Here is a 14,692-nt window from a genome sequence, read left to right as displayed (position 1 = left end):
GCCGCTGCTGCGCCGCCGCCGCCGCCGCTGCCCCAGCGCGTATCGATTGAACCGCCGGCGCAAGGCCCGCTGGCTATTTTTGGATACACGGGCCGGGGCTTGCGGCATTGTGCAAGGAGGAAAGCCGGAAAACGGACGGAGCTTAAGATCAGCCGGAGACGGAGACGGAGACGGGGATGGCGTTTGAGATCAGCTGGAGACGGAGCCAGAGATGGCGTCTGAGATCAGCGAGAGGCGGAACGGAGATGACATCTGAGATTAGCCGGAGAAGGAGACAGAGATGGCGTTTAAGATCAGCCGGAGGCGAAGACGGAGATGGGGTCTGAGATCCGCCGGAGACGGAGACGGGGATGAAGTCTGAGATCAGGCGGAGAGGGAGATGGAGATGATGTTTGAGATCAGTTAGAGACGGAGATGGAAATGACGTTTGAGATTAGCCGGAGACGGCGACGGAGACAGAGTTTGAAATTAGCTAAAGATGGAGACAAAGGCAACATTTGAGATCATCCGTAGACGGATACGGAGATGGCGTTTGACATCAGCCAGAGACGAAGACGAATATGACGTCTGAGATCAGCAGGAGACGGAGATGGAGATGACGCGAGAGCGCGCCTCAGTGCGGAGGTTGGGCGTGCCGAGGACGCCAGGTGCGCCGGGTGGTTACATGACAGGCCCGGTGGGCTGAGGCAGGCGATCAATAAACGTTTAAGGACGGCTCGATCCACTCCTATCACTCCTACTCACTTGGTTTTGGGATGAAATTGTTCTTTTCGATCAAGTTTGGCAGCATATGCTTTTTTGTGTAGTGTACGCAAACACGTTCATCCCTGCGAGGCTGAGCACTCACAAGTCGGGTCTCAACTGGTTAGAAATGTTCATATCATGTGAGGTAGGCATCCTAGGATAATCCCTGACCTGTAGCCTCCAGCTGTAATGTAGAATATGTCCTTCTTTTGTATTGCTTGTCGACTATCTCACCTTTTTGCTTTAGGTATCTAGCCTTCTCCCCGTATTGCATTTGTCCCTCCTTTTGACGTCTTCTGTCGTGTTGTCGCTCTCTTTTCTGGCAAATTCTCCAGCTAAGGTATTGCAACGGCAGCTTCCAGACAAGAAGCCCCGACGCTATCCCCCGCTAGAGTTATTTGTAAGCCGGTCAGCTTAAATAGAGCGCGGGCGGGCAGACGCACCAGAGGCCATGCCAGTCGCTGTGCGGGCTATTTCCTGTCCGTCTCGGCCGCAGAGATCCCCTGCCATGACGGACCGTTCTGTTTACTCGGCCAGTATCCAGCGCAGTGTGGCTTAGAGCGGTGCTGTCATCAGATGACGCTTGTACCAGTCAATCAGCCGCTGCCCCCGGCTATCTAATCGATGTGTTTGCGTAGCGGGCCGACTGGCAGCCCCTGCATCTGCAGGCTGTGCCGCTGGGCGCAGGTGCGTTCGCCGTAGCCGCCGCCGCCGCCCGCTAGGGGCGCTGTGTGTTTGGCTGTGTTTGCGAGGCCCGGGGCGCCGCTCGCCATACTACGTCGCTGGAAATGAGATCGAGCGCTGCAGCTCGACACAAGATACGGACCGGCACTCGGGCGTAGGGACGGGGTGTTGGCGGATGGACACGAGATACAGACCAGCACTCTGGTGTAGCGACGGAGTGTTGGTGGATGGGCGCGAGATACAGACCGGCACTCTGGTGTAGCGACGGGGTGTTGGCGGATGGACACGAGATACAGACCGGCACTCGGGTGTAGCGACGGGGTGTTGGCGGATGGACACGAGATACGAACCGTCACTCGAGACGTAGCGACGGGGTGTTGGCGGATGGACGCGAGATACGGACCGGCACTCGGGTGTAGCGACGGGGTGGACACGAGATACGGACCGGCACTCGGGCGTAGTGACGGGGTATTGGCGGGTGGACACGAGATACGGACCGGCACTCGAGACGTAGTGACGGGGTGCTGACGGGTGGACACGAGATATGGACCGGCACTCGAAGCGTAGTGACGGGGTGTTGACGGGTGGACCCGTCACACTGAGTGTAGCGACGGGATGTTGGCGGGTGGACACAAGATATGGACCGTCACTGCGGGTGTGATGGCGGGCATTGTCAGATGGACACAACATCGCGGTGAAGGCAAAATGACCTGCGTGGCAAGCGCCCACCCACTTTTTGTGAAAAACCGGCTATTATACCTTCAATGATGTATGAAGAGTGGACCTCAAAAGAGACCAAAGCCCACGCACTGACTGGAACAGGTGGACGGCCAAGATATTCTCGAGGGAAGGATCCAAAACGCGTTAAAGAAATATCACGCCGATTTTTAGCTTACTATCGGCAGCCACCCATGGTGAGAAACTGAAAATCCGTGTTCTAAAGAGGGGGCCGGGCCTCCGCGCCCCCCCCCCCCCCCCTCCCCTTGGCCGTGCCCTGATACAAGGGTCATCACAAGATGACCGCACGATAATGGGTCAATACAAGACACCCGGGCCGCCCCCACCCAGGGCGTACTGCGGTGTCTGGTGGTTCGCCAGGCGGCTGTTCCAGTTCCCACCAGAGGGCGCTCACAGCGGTACTCTGTCGTCCGTCCCCAGAACCGCAAGTTCGTGACGGACGTGCCCTTCAACGGCCAGCCGACGCGCTCGCTGGGTGAAAGCCCTGACAGGACGCCTTCACCTCCTCGGCGACGCAGCCTGCTCGCCTGCTGCTGCACATCTCGCGACAAGCGGAAAGTGCCGGCCGGCAGCCAGCAGGTATGGCTGCCGCTTCGCGGCCGTGGCGCCATCCGGTCAGCGGGCGGAGTTGGTGTTGCGGGTTTTTCCCGCCAGGGGCTGCGTGGGTGGCTGGCGGGCGTTAGGCTTGATGTAGTGTCGCTAGCGTGTGCTGGTCTAGATCGTAGTTTTTTTTAGACGAATGTTGCTCTGTTCTGCAAGCCTGCTTTGGAGTTGGCGTCGGGGTTTCAGCGCCGGTTACGGCGTTACGTGTATGTTTCCGACCCGCATTACGTGTGTGTTGGTCAGAATGTTTGCCCGTTTTGTCGCTACATCCATACTGGTCACTTCAGAGCCATGCAATCCAGGACAACAATGAGACATGATGCAATGTGCCATCTATTCAAGGCTCAGCTACACCCGGGTGTTTGTCCTCAAAATTCTCTCAAAACTATAGGCAGACGGCAATGGATGAATACCTGCTCAGATGTTGCTGGATTTAGTGATAGTAGTTTTGGTGGTGGTGGTGGTACCGGTTGACATAGCAAGCACGGGTGTCGATTTGTATGCTTTTGTAAGGGACCTGGCCCCCTCGCCTAATGCTGAGTTGGGGTCCCCAGTATTGGCTTCCCCCCCCCCCCACACACACCCACAAATAGCCTGAAATGTTACAAAAACGTAGGAAAACGTTACCCATCACACAAAGACTACTTTCTTTGATCCTTCCTGATAGTAGCAGTGGCATAGAGGGTGCAGCGGGGTAACTTAACCCCGCAACCCTCAAAGCTGTTCCTTCAAATGTGTGGTAACTTTAGACATTGGGGCTGAATCACTGCACATTTAATAAGCTTCGGTTTTGTTCGTCAGACGTAAGCCCAGATGTTGTTTTTTTTTCTTCCTACGACCCCAGCATGATTTTGACGCCACTAAGTCACCCATCTAGTGGTCTGTTTTATCCGAAACGATATAGAATCCTCTACCCATAATGGACGAGGACCCTAACATTGTTTTGCTTGAAGCTGTGACCCGCATGGCTTTGATGCGAGGACTCATGCGAAAAACGAATCGGGCAACATAATTTTCAAGTTATAAGTTCAGTTCAACTTCAAGATTCGGAACAGTACGGAAAAAATAGTGTTAAGACGAATTTTTAATCTGATTTAGCGCTGAAGACAATTTGTATCGAACACTTCGAAACCAGAAGTGTGGTGCCTTCGGCGCCCTAAGATACTCTCTGGAGAGATGACTTTACTTTCCGATCGGAAGGGACATGTTCATCCAGTGCACCCTCTCCTCTAGAGCCGCCCTACACTTCTACTGTGCTGCTTAGATTCAATATTCTGTTTGAATGATATGAAATAAAAACTGTGGATTGCCGTTCGTCAGAATAAAGTACATAAATCCGTTGAGAAAAACGGGGAGGGGCAGATTGCCCGGCCCTTGGTTCGCCCCCTCCCCCATTGTTTACAAAAATCGTCACCACTGATAGCAAGGCTGGTCTCGGCATAACTGATTCGTGATTCTGGCCTTCTGTAGCAGGTTTCTGACTACTTGCGTGACAGTTAATGCTAGTGGAGACCTCGCTCGTGCCAGTCCTTCTTGCGAGTACCAAAGAGAAATCTTGTCAGATAGGGTCCCTATTGTCTGTGCATTTGCACTCACCAACACTCACACCACAGCGTTCACGTGCACAGCCTTTCGCGTCTTTGAGTCCGGGGCGAGAAGGAGCCCGTTCAGGGTCACCAACGGTACGGCTTATGTACTGTGTCCGTCGGAAATGATTCACGGTCACGGGGTCTAGAAATGATGTGATAGTTAACCAATCAGAAGTGAGTGCGACGTTGTTCAATGGTCGGCTAAACCAATCAAAAAGTAATGTGGTACAAATGGAATGCGGCCAGAGGACTCTTTCCTACCAGGTTTAGATGTTTTCTAGTGCATTTTTCGTTCCCGAGAGTTTTGAGGATTCTGGAAGCTTTATGACCTTAGATATCTGGAGGGTTATGTAATGTGGAAGTTAGTTCCTGCTGCGAAGTTTAACTTTGTTACATCACAGCGCGAGGTCATGTCGATGAAATGTTAACAAATGTTCAAAATTTTCATCGTTTTAATTGGTCAAAGTGAGCACAATATGAGTGTAAATTGCAACACACACTATGAAAACTACACAGTCGATACACATCTACAAAGGTTACATAAAACACACAACGAGTGTTGTTCCATTAAAGTACATATCAAGATAGTATCATGAAGATGTAAGACTTGCGCTATCTTCATTAGCGGTCAAACTTCCTAAGCAGAAGGGGGCGCTTGTTGCGTTTGATGACAGACTGCGGAGAGCGCGTACCGACTGATACCGTGGAGTCAGTTTCGTAGCACATCAATGTAAAGCGTTAAAAAGTCAGTTTCTATTCCATTGTGGTAAGTCGACATGAAACACATTTACATACATATCAACGCACAAGCAGTAATGAGACATATTATCGAACGCATTCACTAATAATGCAAATGCAACATTGAGTGGTTATTTGTAATAACCGGACGCACTTTTCATCGCAGGCTTGCACCCTTGATTTCATCAGCATAGACTAAGTGTCAGTGCACAGCCTGAGCGGCAGGGCTGTGTCCGAGTACACGGTCTCTTCTGACGCCAGTCCGGGCGGGTTCACCTGGTGCCCGATGGGCCGATGAGGAATCCGGCGCGGCGCGGCGCGGTTCAAGGGGACTTGGCGGCCGGGCGGTTGAACACAGAGTGGAATGCACGACTTCTTCGTCGTTTTTAACTTTTGAGCGATGTGACCCGGCTCACTGGACACGTTTTGCCATGGAGTGTCTGGACCAGACAAACGCAAATTTTGAACGTTGACTACTTTTGTTCCGCCCGACAATCGATTTTTAATGAGCCTAAGCCTTTAAGGATTTTGCTTTGTAGGGAAATAATCCTTTGTATCTACCTTCATTGTTACTACGTCTGTCCGACCAGTATTGCCTTACCTTACCTTACCTTATGGTGATCGGGAATTGTAAAAGGCCACTAGGCCTGTAGGTCCCGGTCTCGTCAGGCTCCCGGTCCGGTAACCAAACAGTCTCAAATTATGGGAAGATTCAGTGTGGGACGTCGTACATGATGTCCGCCCAGTGCGTATCAAGCCTAGCCTTGAACTGTTCAACTGAGGTCCACGACACGACCGGGTGCGGAAGAGCGTTCCAGTCGTTGACAACCCGCGTGCTGAACGAGTTGCGACGGACGAGAGTCCTAGCTCGAGGTTTTCTGAGCTTCCATTGGTGTCCTCTCGTCACCTCCGAGTTGTGCCTTGTCAGGAACTCCTCTTCCGATAGCGACATGCCTCCATGAAATAGCTGGTACACTGTTACCATGCCTCCCCTGCGACGACGATAGTACAGTAAGGGCAGCTGAAGGAGTCTGAGCCTCTCAGGGTATGGCTGGCGCCTCACTTCATAGACAAGCCGGGTAGCTCGTCGCTGAACTCGTTCCAGCCTTTAGGTATTCAAATCGTTTTTGGCAAATATGTCCGAAGGTCAACTCAACAAGGTTTTAATCCACTGCTTTTGATAGCTGGGGATGTGAGCAAGATCAGCCTTTTGAATTTTGGTGGTAGGATCCAGAGCGGCTCTTTTATGGTCTGAGTCCTCATCTAATTCTACGCTGCGAATTTTGGCTTTTTCTAACGTTTCAGCAATGCCCATGACATGTCGTGCCGGCAAAGTATGGTCTCTGGTTGTGGTATTAGCCAGAACAGTTGGGATGCGTCCATTCCTATTCGCACACATTACAGTATTCATCAGAAAAAGACCGGGCTGTTGACTAAGATTCGAAGCGTTACTCAGGGGTTCGTAAGCTGTACACGGTTGATAAAAGCGGACAGTTCCACGTAGACTGTGCGGAATTGTTGTTTTCTGAGAAGTTCGAGCTAGAGATGTCACTGACTGACATGTCAGATGTTGAGGGCGTAAATGAACGACGTTATTATGAATGTTGAGAGCTTTTTTGGCAAAATCTAGTTTTGCATCAAAGCGACTGAGAAAATCAGTTCCCGAAGTACAGTGGTGTTTAGGACCTTCTGCGATTTGGAACTTGAAAGTTCTATGAATTTTCAGGAAAGCTATCGGAAGAAGAGCAGTTCCAAAACCTTACAGCCTATGCCCAGAAAGAGAATGAAGTGGGTTTAAGTCCTTTTAAAAGCTCATATATATTTTTGCGCGAGATTTTGTCAAAAGCTTCACGAGAAATAAGGATGATGTCGGCACCTGTATCTACAAGAGTATATGTTTTGCGATTGCCAAAGTATACCCAGCACATGGGAGTGTCTCGTTTGATAGGGGCTCGCACAATTTTGCCAGCGGAACCATTTCACGTTGGGTCCCCCTCTGGCTGGCTCCATGAACAGAGGACCAATTTAGTCCTTTTTGGTCCATTTTGAGGTATATATCCTTGGTTTTACGGGCGACCTTGACTTTTTGGTAAGTACAGATCATATATGTTTTGAAACTGACACCAGCTTTGGTGCTTTGTCTAATTTTGAGCTTAGTTATTTGAGTGGTTACTTTAACTGTTTTTAACTTTTTCAGCACCAGGTACGTTATGGACAATGTCAATATCAAGAGCTTCTCAGCGGAGCATATTCTTCTTCTACGCATTTCAAAAGCGCATTCCGTTTGCTGTTCCGCACACACAAAATTAACCGCTTCCTGAAGCGTATAAAATTGTTAACGGATTGTTTACGAAGCACGGGCTAACCTATCGTCAGTCACTCCCTTTTGGAACACTTCCGCTAGCAAAATGCTAAACCTCGAGACTAGACACATCTTCAAAAGCCTCAGGTGCTATCGCCCGAAGCCTCTCCGAAAAATATTGCACAATTTCTCCAGAATGCTGTTTGCTTTGACCCGACTTCATTTGTGCGCAATAAGGATCCTGTAGCTCACTGTGTCGCTCACGCGGTCTGTTACGGATATCTTTCCAGCCAACTTGGGGATTTTAATAAGTGAGCCCACAAGAACATTTTCCTGCAGGTCCACTCAGAGTGCAGGTTGTCAAAAGTCCTTTGCGTTCATCGTCTGTTGTGCAAAGGATGCTGTCTATATCCCTTGCCCAATCACGAAATTGGATGAGCTCTCTCCACTGAATGTTCCAACGTGTTGTGTAAGCTCATGAACCCTAATTTCGTGAACGATTTCCTGCGTGATTTGTGCAATAAGCTGTCTCTCAGTAGGTGTATGTATAGGTGTAGTCATGTTTGTCAATAAATAGCAGCACATACAAATACGACTAACACCGGCACACATTGATACAGGCTAAAGCGTTCAAGGATAGGTTGAGGATGGGTTGGCTCACGATTCCGATAATTTTCTAAGAAAACTTGCAGACTGGCAACTTGGAGATGGATATTTGTGAATCTGGGTCACGGCTTCAATTTCTATCAGATTTCTGGCTACTTGCGAGGTAGTAAATACTAGTGGAGACCTCTCTCGTGCTAGTGTTTCTCGCGAGTACCAAACAGAGAGCTTGTCAAATGGGGCCTCCATTGTCTGTGCACTTACGCTCACTAACGCTTACACCACAACGTTCGCACACACAACCGACAGCGATTTTCCGTCTTTGAGCTCAGAGAGAATAAGAGCCTCTACAATTCCACCAATTGTACGGCTCATATACTGCGTCCGTCGGAAATGATTCACGGTCACAGGGTCTGGAAATGATATGATAGTTAACCAATGAGAAGTGAGCATGACTTTGTTCAATGGTCAGCTAAACCAATCAAAAAGTAGTGCATCGCCTTGCGATCCCAGAACTGTCCGATGCAACGGGCGGGTGGTGGGGCACTGAAGGCGTTTTTTCAAGGACGTATCGGATAGCAGTTTTGAAGCTAGTCATAGTTCAGGCTCCGATGGAACAACTGGAATGCGGTCAGAGGGCTCTTTTCTGACAAAGGGCATTGCGAGGAATGTGCAGTTGCTTGGATGGACAATAGACATGTGTCGGAGTGTTCATGAATCTAAAAGTGTCGATAGCGTAAAATTGCACCGCATATCGCAAATTTCCAACACACCTTCCACGTCGCTGAATTAAGACCTCGCCGCCTGAATAGTGGCGATGCGTGACGCGTCTTGCGGGAGCTGCATGACAGAAGGCCGGAGCCTTCAAACGGCCGCCGTCAGTCCACCTGGCATCGGCCTGTCCGTGACAGACAGGCGACGGCTACCGCCAAAGCTCTGTGGCTTCTGTACTGCATCAGGGCGGCTGATGCCCGGCGCTTGCCAGGCTTGCGGCTGCCTGTGTTCACCGCCTGCGCGGCTGGCCACGCGCCTGTGACGTCTGCACCCCGCCGGCCTGCCCGCCGCTGACGCCGAGCGCCGGCCGGCCGTGACACCCGCTGTCTCTGTTTTAGGACGCCGTTACAAAGCTGGAACAGTTGGCGTAACCATGTCGACACACCATGGTAAATGAAACGCTGACACTCTGTACGCTCGTTTGGCCTCGCGGTAGATTCGGTGATGCGTCTTTGCATTGAGCTATGCATTTTAGTGCATATTTTGCATGACAGTGTTCAACCAACGCTATTCGTGACAGACATTTTTTGGTGTGTCAAAACTCATCTGGCACGCTATCTCATACCGAACCAAAATAACTTATTTTGGCTTATTCTATCGCATAACTTGCAGCGCTGCCGTAACGCTTCTGATTATTTTCAACAACCCGTCTTAATCTGAAATAAACTGCATTCACTGTATCGCTATAAAGCAGCGTGCGAGAGCAGCGCAGCCGGTAGCAGCCGTCTCTCCTTACCGGGCCTCGTCCACTCGTCCGCTCAGCTGACTCCCGGCCGGCAGACCGTGTTCCGGCTGCACGTGCACACCGGGCGCGACGACGAGCTGCGCCAGCTGCGCACGTCCGACCTGGAGCGGGGCGCGGCCGGGTCGGCGCCGCGCGTGCGCCTCAGCCCGGCCGAACAGCGCGCCAGCTCGCTGGGCAGCGCAACCGCCGACCACGAGCCGCCCAGCCCGCCGGAGTCCCGCGCCAGCGCCGCCGACGTGGACGCCATCTCGCGGGAGGAGCGGGCGGCGGCGCGTGCGCGCGTGTCCTCGCTGTAAACGGCGCGCTCGCCGCCCGCCAGCAATACGCTTATATACGGTATACATATACACAGGTTTAGACCGATGTTAGCGGTGCAGCATGTGTGGGAGTGGCGTGAGTGCGGTGGGCGGTGACGGGTGTGGGTTGAGGTGTGAGCTGTCGCGCAGGTGCGGAGACTCGACCGGACCGTGCGTAACAGAGAGGAAGGGCAGGCGTCCAATCTGACTTCCTACAGGGTGGTCGGCGCCCGAACAGATTATCACGCGTGTTGAGAGCGTCCCCGATCTGTGATTTTAGGTTTCTCAGTCCGCCGCCTGGCGGTCGTTTCCAGGAGCATCTCGCGTACGTCGGTGCTGCCGTCGACCTTTGGTGGCCGGTACCGATCAGGCGGGCGAGCACGAGCCTGTCGCGAGCCCACGCCACTCCCTCCGGCAGTAGCCGGTGCTGGCGTGTCTACAGTAGCAGTAAGGTGGCCGGAGGAGGTCGGGCGGTGCTCAGCACCACCAGCCAGCTGCACCACCGCGTGCCAGGCCCAGCACGCCCCGTGGCGCCCTCTGGGGCGCTGCCTGTCGAGTGGTGTATGAAAGTTGAGTGAAGCCCAGAAGACGCACTTGAGACCAGCTTCGATCATTTTTGACTCCCGAGACCTCCAGCCCACTTGCCGAAAGGGGCGCGTGCCGTGACACGCCAGAGTTCAGCCTTTGAATTGCATTGCGCATCACGCATCTCCAGCCATGAAATCCCTTTCGGACAGGTCCAGGTGGAGTGATCGAAGCCATTTCATAGTGAGTAGTGTCCAGGGCGGACCCAAAACGCCGGCTTGGGAGGGAGGCGACGCCGCCTTGGGAGGGAGGCGACGCCGGCTTGGGAGGGAGGCGACGCCGCCTTGGGAGGGAGGCGACGCCGCCTTGGGAGGGAGGCGACGCCGCCTTGGGAGGGAGGCGACGCCGCCTTGGGAGGGAGGCGACGTCGGCTTGGGAGGGAGGTGACGCCGGCTTGGGACCTGCGAAGTCCAAGAGTGTCCTGATTTTCAACAGCTGTCGGTATCGCTTTCTCTTTATCTCGAGAACTGTTCTAAAGCAATCTTCCCTTGGTGAAAGTTGCTCACATTTTCTTCAGCGTTAAGAATGTGGCATTTTTTGCCCCAATTTTGGCCATCTTGGAGAAGTGCATGATCCGGTTGTCCCTCGGTCTGTGTCCGCCCTTGATTGGTCCTCCCAGCACCTGGGTCTCAGAATGGTCCACGAGTTACAATACCGCCGCAGATTTCTGACTGGAGCTTTGTCTCAGGCAATTTTCTTTCTAACCTTATTGATGATCCATTCCAGTGTGGCGCTAACGAGAACTTTCATTTATAGCTGTGCCTTCAATTTGTCGACGTTTTTCGTCGTTGGCTAGGCAACAGACCATCTCATCTACTCGCCACTTTTGTATGGTATTGTCTTCGTCGTGGATAAATACTCACCGCGTTGCCGTAACACCTGATGGCATGACGTTTCCTCATCCCGTCGTATAGACGTATTCGGGTAGATATTGGAACAGCACAATATCACCGAAATACGGACAGCACAACGCAACATGGCACAGGATTGCAAACAAACTCAACCAAACTTGTATGCGTATATTTCAAAATGTCGAAGGTCCGGAACACGCTAGCGTGAAAATGTATTTAAACACAGCTTATCTATGAGCTGTTCACTCAGGAGAGCCTGTTACGTTGCCTAGTCCGCCGATGCGGTACGACGGTCTGCCGGCGATGAGACCTCACATTTGGCGGGCTGTCCAGGGACGCTTCGCCCCCGGTCCGCACATCCTGATCTCTTTTTCATGATCTAACCCCCTATCCCGCGCACATCTTGCCCACATCACTGGCAGCCGCTGACGAGCGAGCCAGGCTCGGATTCGGTGCTGGACCGGGGTTCGTTGCTGGACCGGGGTTCGGTGCTGGACCGGGGTTCGGTGCTGCGCTGACTGGCCACTTCCAGCGGCAGAGGGCGTCCTTCTTCAGTGCCGTCTAGGGCAGGGAACGCCTTCCAGTGGGTCACTCACGGTAACGGTTAACCTGGTCTTTATCATACCCCCGCACGCTAGTGTCTACAGTTATGTACGGAAGTGAGAGCACTACCGATCACACGGTAAGTGCGGAGAGAGGTCAGCAGCGAAGGGAGGTGCGAGGGCTTCACTGACGTTGCTCGTAATGCGTTCATGCTATATATGCGCATGTACTGTAACCTTCATTGTTCGCCGTCTCCGAACATGGCTATGTGCAATCTAAGTATAGATATATTAAGTAGTTTAGATTTATAACGTGGCCAATGTCCTCTATTGTCGTTATAAATATACGATGTGTTGTTTGAATATGAGCTGCCTGGGGCGGGGATAGAGCATACCATTCTATGCCATTGAGATTCTTAACACATGTCCATAACAAAACAGGTTGAATTCTCTCCAATGCTAAATTAGCCAGTATCCATTACTTAAACTTAGCAAAAGAATACATCAAATGTCTCAAAGTAACACCACAGTTTCTCTCCAAAAATGGTCTGTATCTGGGCCCCTGGTAGCTTCGGTCCACTAGGTGATACGAATTCTCGATATTCTGACCTTGAGGGGGAGGGGGGCGAGGTGACCCCGGGTCAAGTTGTATGACCGGCGTCGGTGCCACGTTGTCACTCATGCTTGCTGTCTACGTGTACGTTTTGCTCTATAAGAATAAACAGTTTTCCGATATCACGTGGCCTATATTTCATCAGCCACTTCCGCCGACACAAAAATACACCCATCGTGAAACCAAACACCATTCCGTCCAGCGCGTTTCAGCAAACATTGTACCAAGTCTATGGGAATATGAGAACTTGCCACCGTGTAACAAGAGCCACACAAGAATGGTTGTCGTTCCTTTACGTTCTTTCAAAACACAACATTCGTCGTTTGCGGTGTATTCGATGCAAGCTTACGCCTTACTATCACTAGCCGCAAAATTATCAACGTAACAAAAGTACAAAAAGGCGTCGCGCAGACGTCATTCCACTAACGCGTATAAAAACATTCCAAGTGAACGTCAGCTGATCAACGTGCGATAAAGGCCCACGCCTACTGAGAAGCGACACGCGCAGGCGCGAACAGTCATCTGGGCCAGGTACTCCACGACCTGACCCAGTATCTGCTTTGTAAAAGGCTGGAAAACGACTTTCAATACCACGCTGATTCATATGAAATACATGTTCCCATGCAGACCCTTTTCCAATTCGCAGCTTCCGCGGTTTGTACACACGGCTTGCGTATGGCTGACCAGCTAACAATATATATCTACTACATAGCGGAGCCCGGGTCTCATACAGTCTGCAAGCCGTCAGCGTGCATCATACGCGTTTGAGACACACCGAACGCACCCCCTCGCGAACGGCGCCGACGAACGCCGCCTGGCCGCCTCGGCGCTGCATTACACCGTGCCCACCGACGGCCGGCGCAAGTGGCGGGCCTCACAGCAGGTGACAGCACTGAGCGAGCGGCGCCAGACGGCGTATCTCGCCTCTGGCAGTGACGACATGGAGAGGGCCGGCGGCCGAACGGCTCGCGGTCGGCTGGCCGACGGCGGCCAGGCCGGTCTGGCACGACTTTGGGTCGGGTCGGGTTCCGCCGCGGCCCACTGCGCGAGCATCACAGCACCAAACACCAGCTGCATCCGTCACATGGCGCCCGCCAGGCCCGGCGGGGCCTCTCCAAGGGCGGCCACAAGTCGGCGTAACGGCCAGACACCGCTGCCGACCGCGGCAGGTTCGACGCTCCCTCCTCCCCCCCCCCCCCCCCTCCCCCATTCAGGGACACTCGGCGTAAGGCCACTACCAGCGGATATCATCCTATCACGGTACAGCAAACATGCTGTAGCCATTTACATTCATGGTAAAAATGGGGCATAAATTCTAGAACAGTCACTGAACACCTTTGTGATAATTTGTTACCCTTTAATGCCTCAGCACCGCAAAATTAGTGCCTCAAAAGCCATTGCTGTTGAAAAGCCTAGCTTGGTTTGTTCCCGTCAAGGCGAACAGAGCTAGTCCGGGGCATAATTAGTCAGCTTGTGAGATGCAGGAAAAATCCAACATCCCAAAAGGTGTCATACTAAAGCATTACTTCACGAAGTCATACCTGACATTTTAGAAACCCAGTAAACATGCAATCAGCGCATCTGGCTCTGCAAACTGGTCTCTGCAGCCCCAACGACAGCCGGCTGGAGCCAACATCAAGAACAGACTGCTGTTGCCAGGCGTATCGCACAGCCCCATTGGATAAATCAGTCATTCCCAACCTTCCAAAAAAAATCGACCTATCTCGATTAAAGTACAAGAATCAAACCACGGCAAACCTTGCGTTCAAACAAGAGAACCGCCATTTTTGGTTCGAGCAAGCACAGTAATCTCATCGAAAAACCCGCTTCAATAATAGAAATACCCATTTTTTGATTTCAGTAGGCGGAGTAATATCAAGTCAACGAACAACAATCCGGTACACATATCCCACTCAGCGAATCCAATGTCTCGCTCCATGCCACGGCGCGCCACGACGACAGAGCGGAGGCCGGAGGCAGCTCAGCCACGCCTCCAGGATGTCCACTCGCGCTGCTAACGACACGACCAGTCACTTCCCGTGGCCTCGCCGCTCGGACGGCTCCGTCGCTGACCCGTCCGGGCCACGGCGGCGGCTCCTAGCGGTCCACAGCCGGCTCAGACTGGCCGGAGCGGAGGCTGGAGCGCTGCGGTCCGGAGCCGCGGGACGGCAGCCGGCGTCAGCTGGCAGCGGCGGGGTCAGCTGGCAGCGGCGGGGTCAGCTGACAGCGGCGGGGTCAGCTGACAGCGGCGGGGTCAGCTGGCAGCGGAGGGGTCAGCTGGCAGC

The 14,692-nt window shown here is 52.7% G+C and overlaps 1 pseudogene; it reads left to right on the top strand.

Annotated features, from left to right (window-relative positions):
• The window catches only part of LOC119099149 (potassium voltage-gated channel protein Shal-like), a 75,882-nt pseudogene extending 66,251 nt beyond the window's left edge, over positions 1-9,631 (top strand).
• The last annotated feature ends 5,061 nt before the right edge of the window (positions 9,632-14,692 follow it).

The sequence above is a fragment of the Pollicipes pollicipes genome, unplaced genomic scaffold (assembly GCF_011947565.3).
Source record: "Pollicipes pollicipes isolate AB1234 unplaced genomic scaffold, Ppol_2.1 Scaffold_4740;HRSCAF=5597_pilon_pilon_pilon, whole genome shotgun sequence".
In the NCBI taxonomy this organism is placed as follows: domain Eukaryota; kingdom Metazoa; phylum Arthropoda; class Thecostraca; order Pollicipedomorpha; family Pollicipedidae; genus Pollicipes; species Pollicipes pollicipes.
The sequence above is the reverse complement of the archived record's forward strand: the minus strand, read 5'-3'. Positions and strand labels throughout refer to the sequence as shown.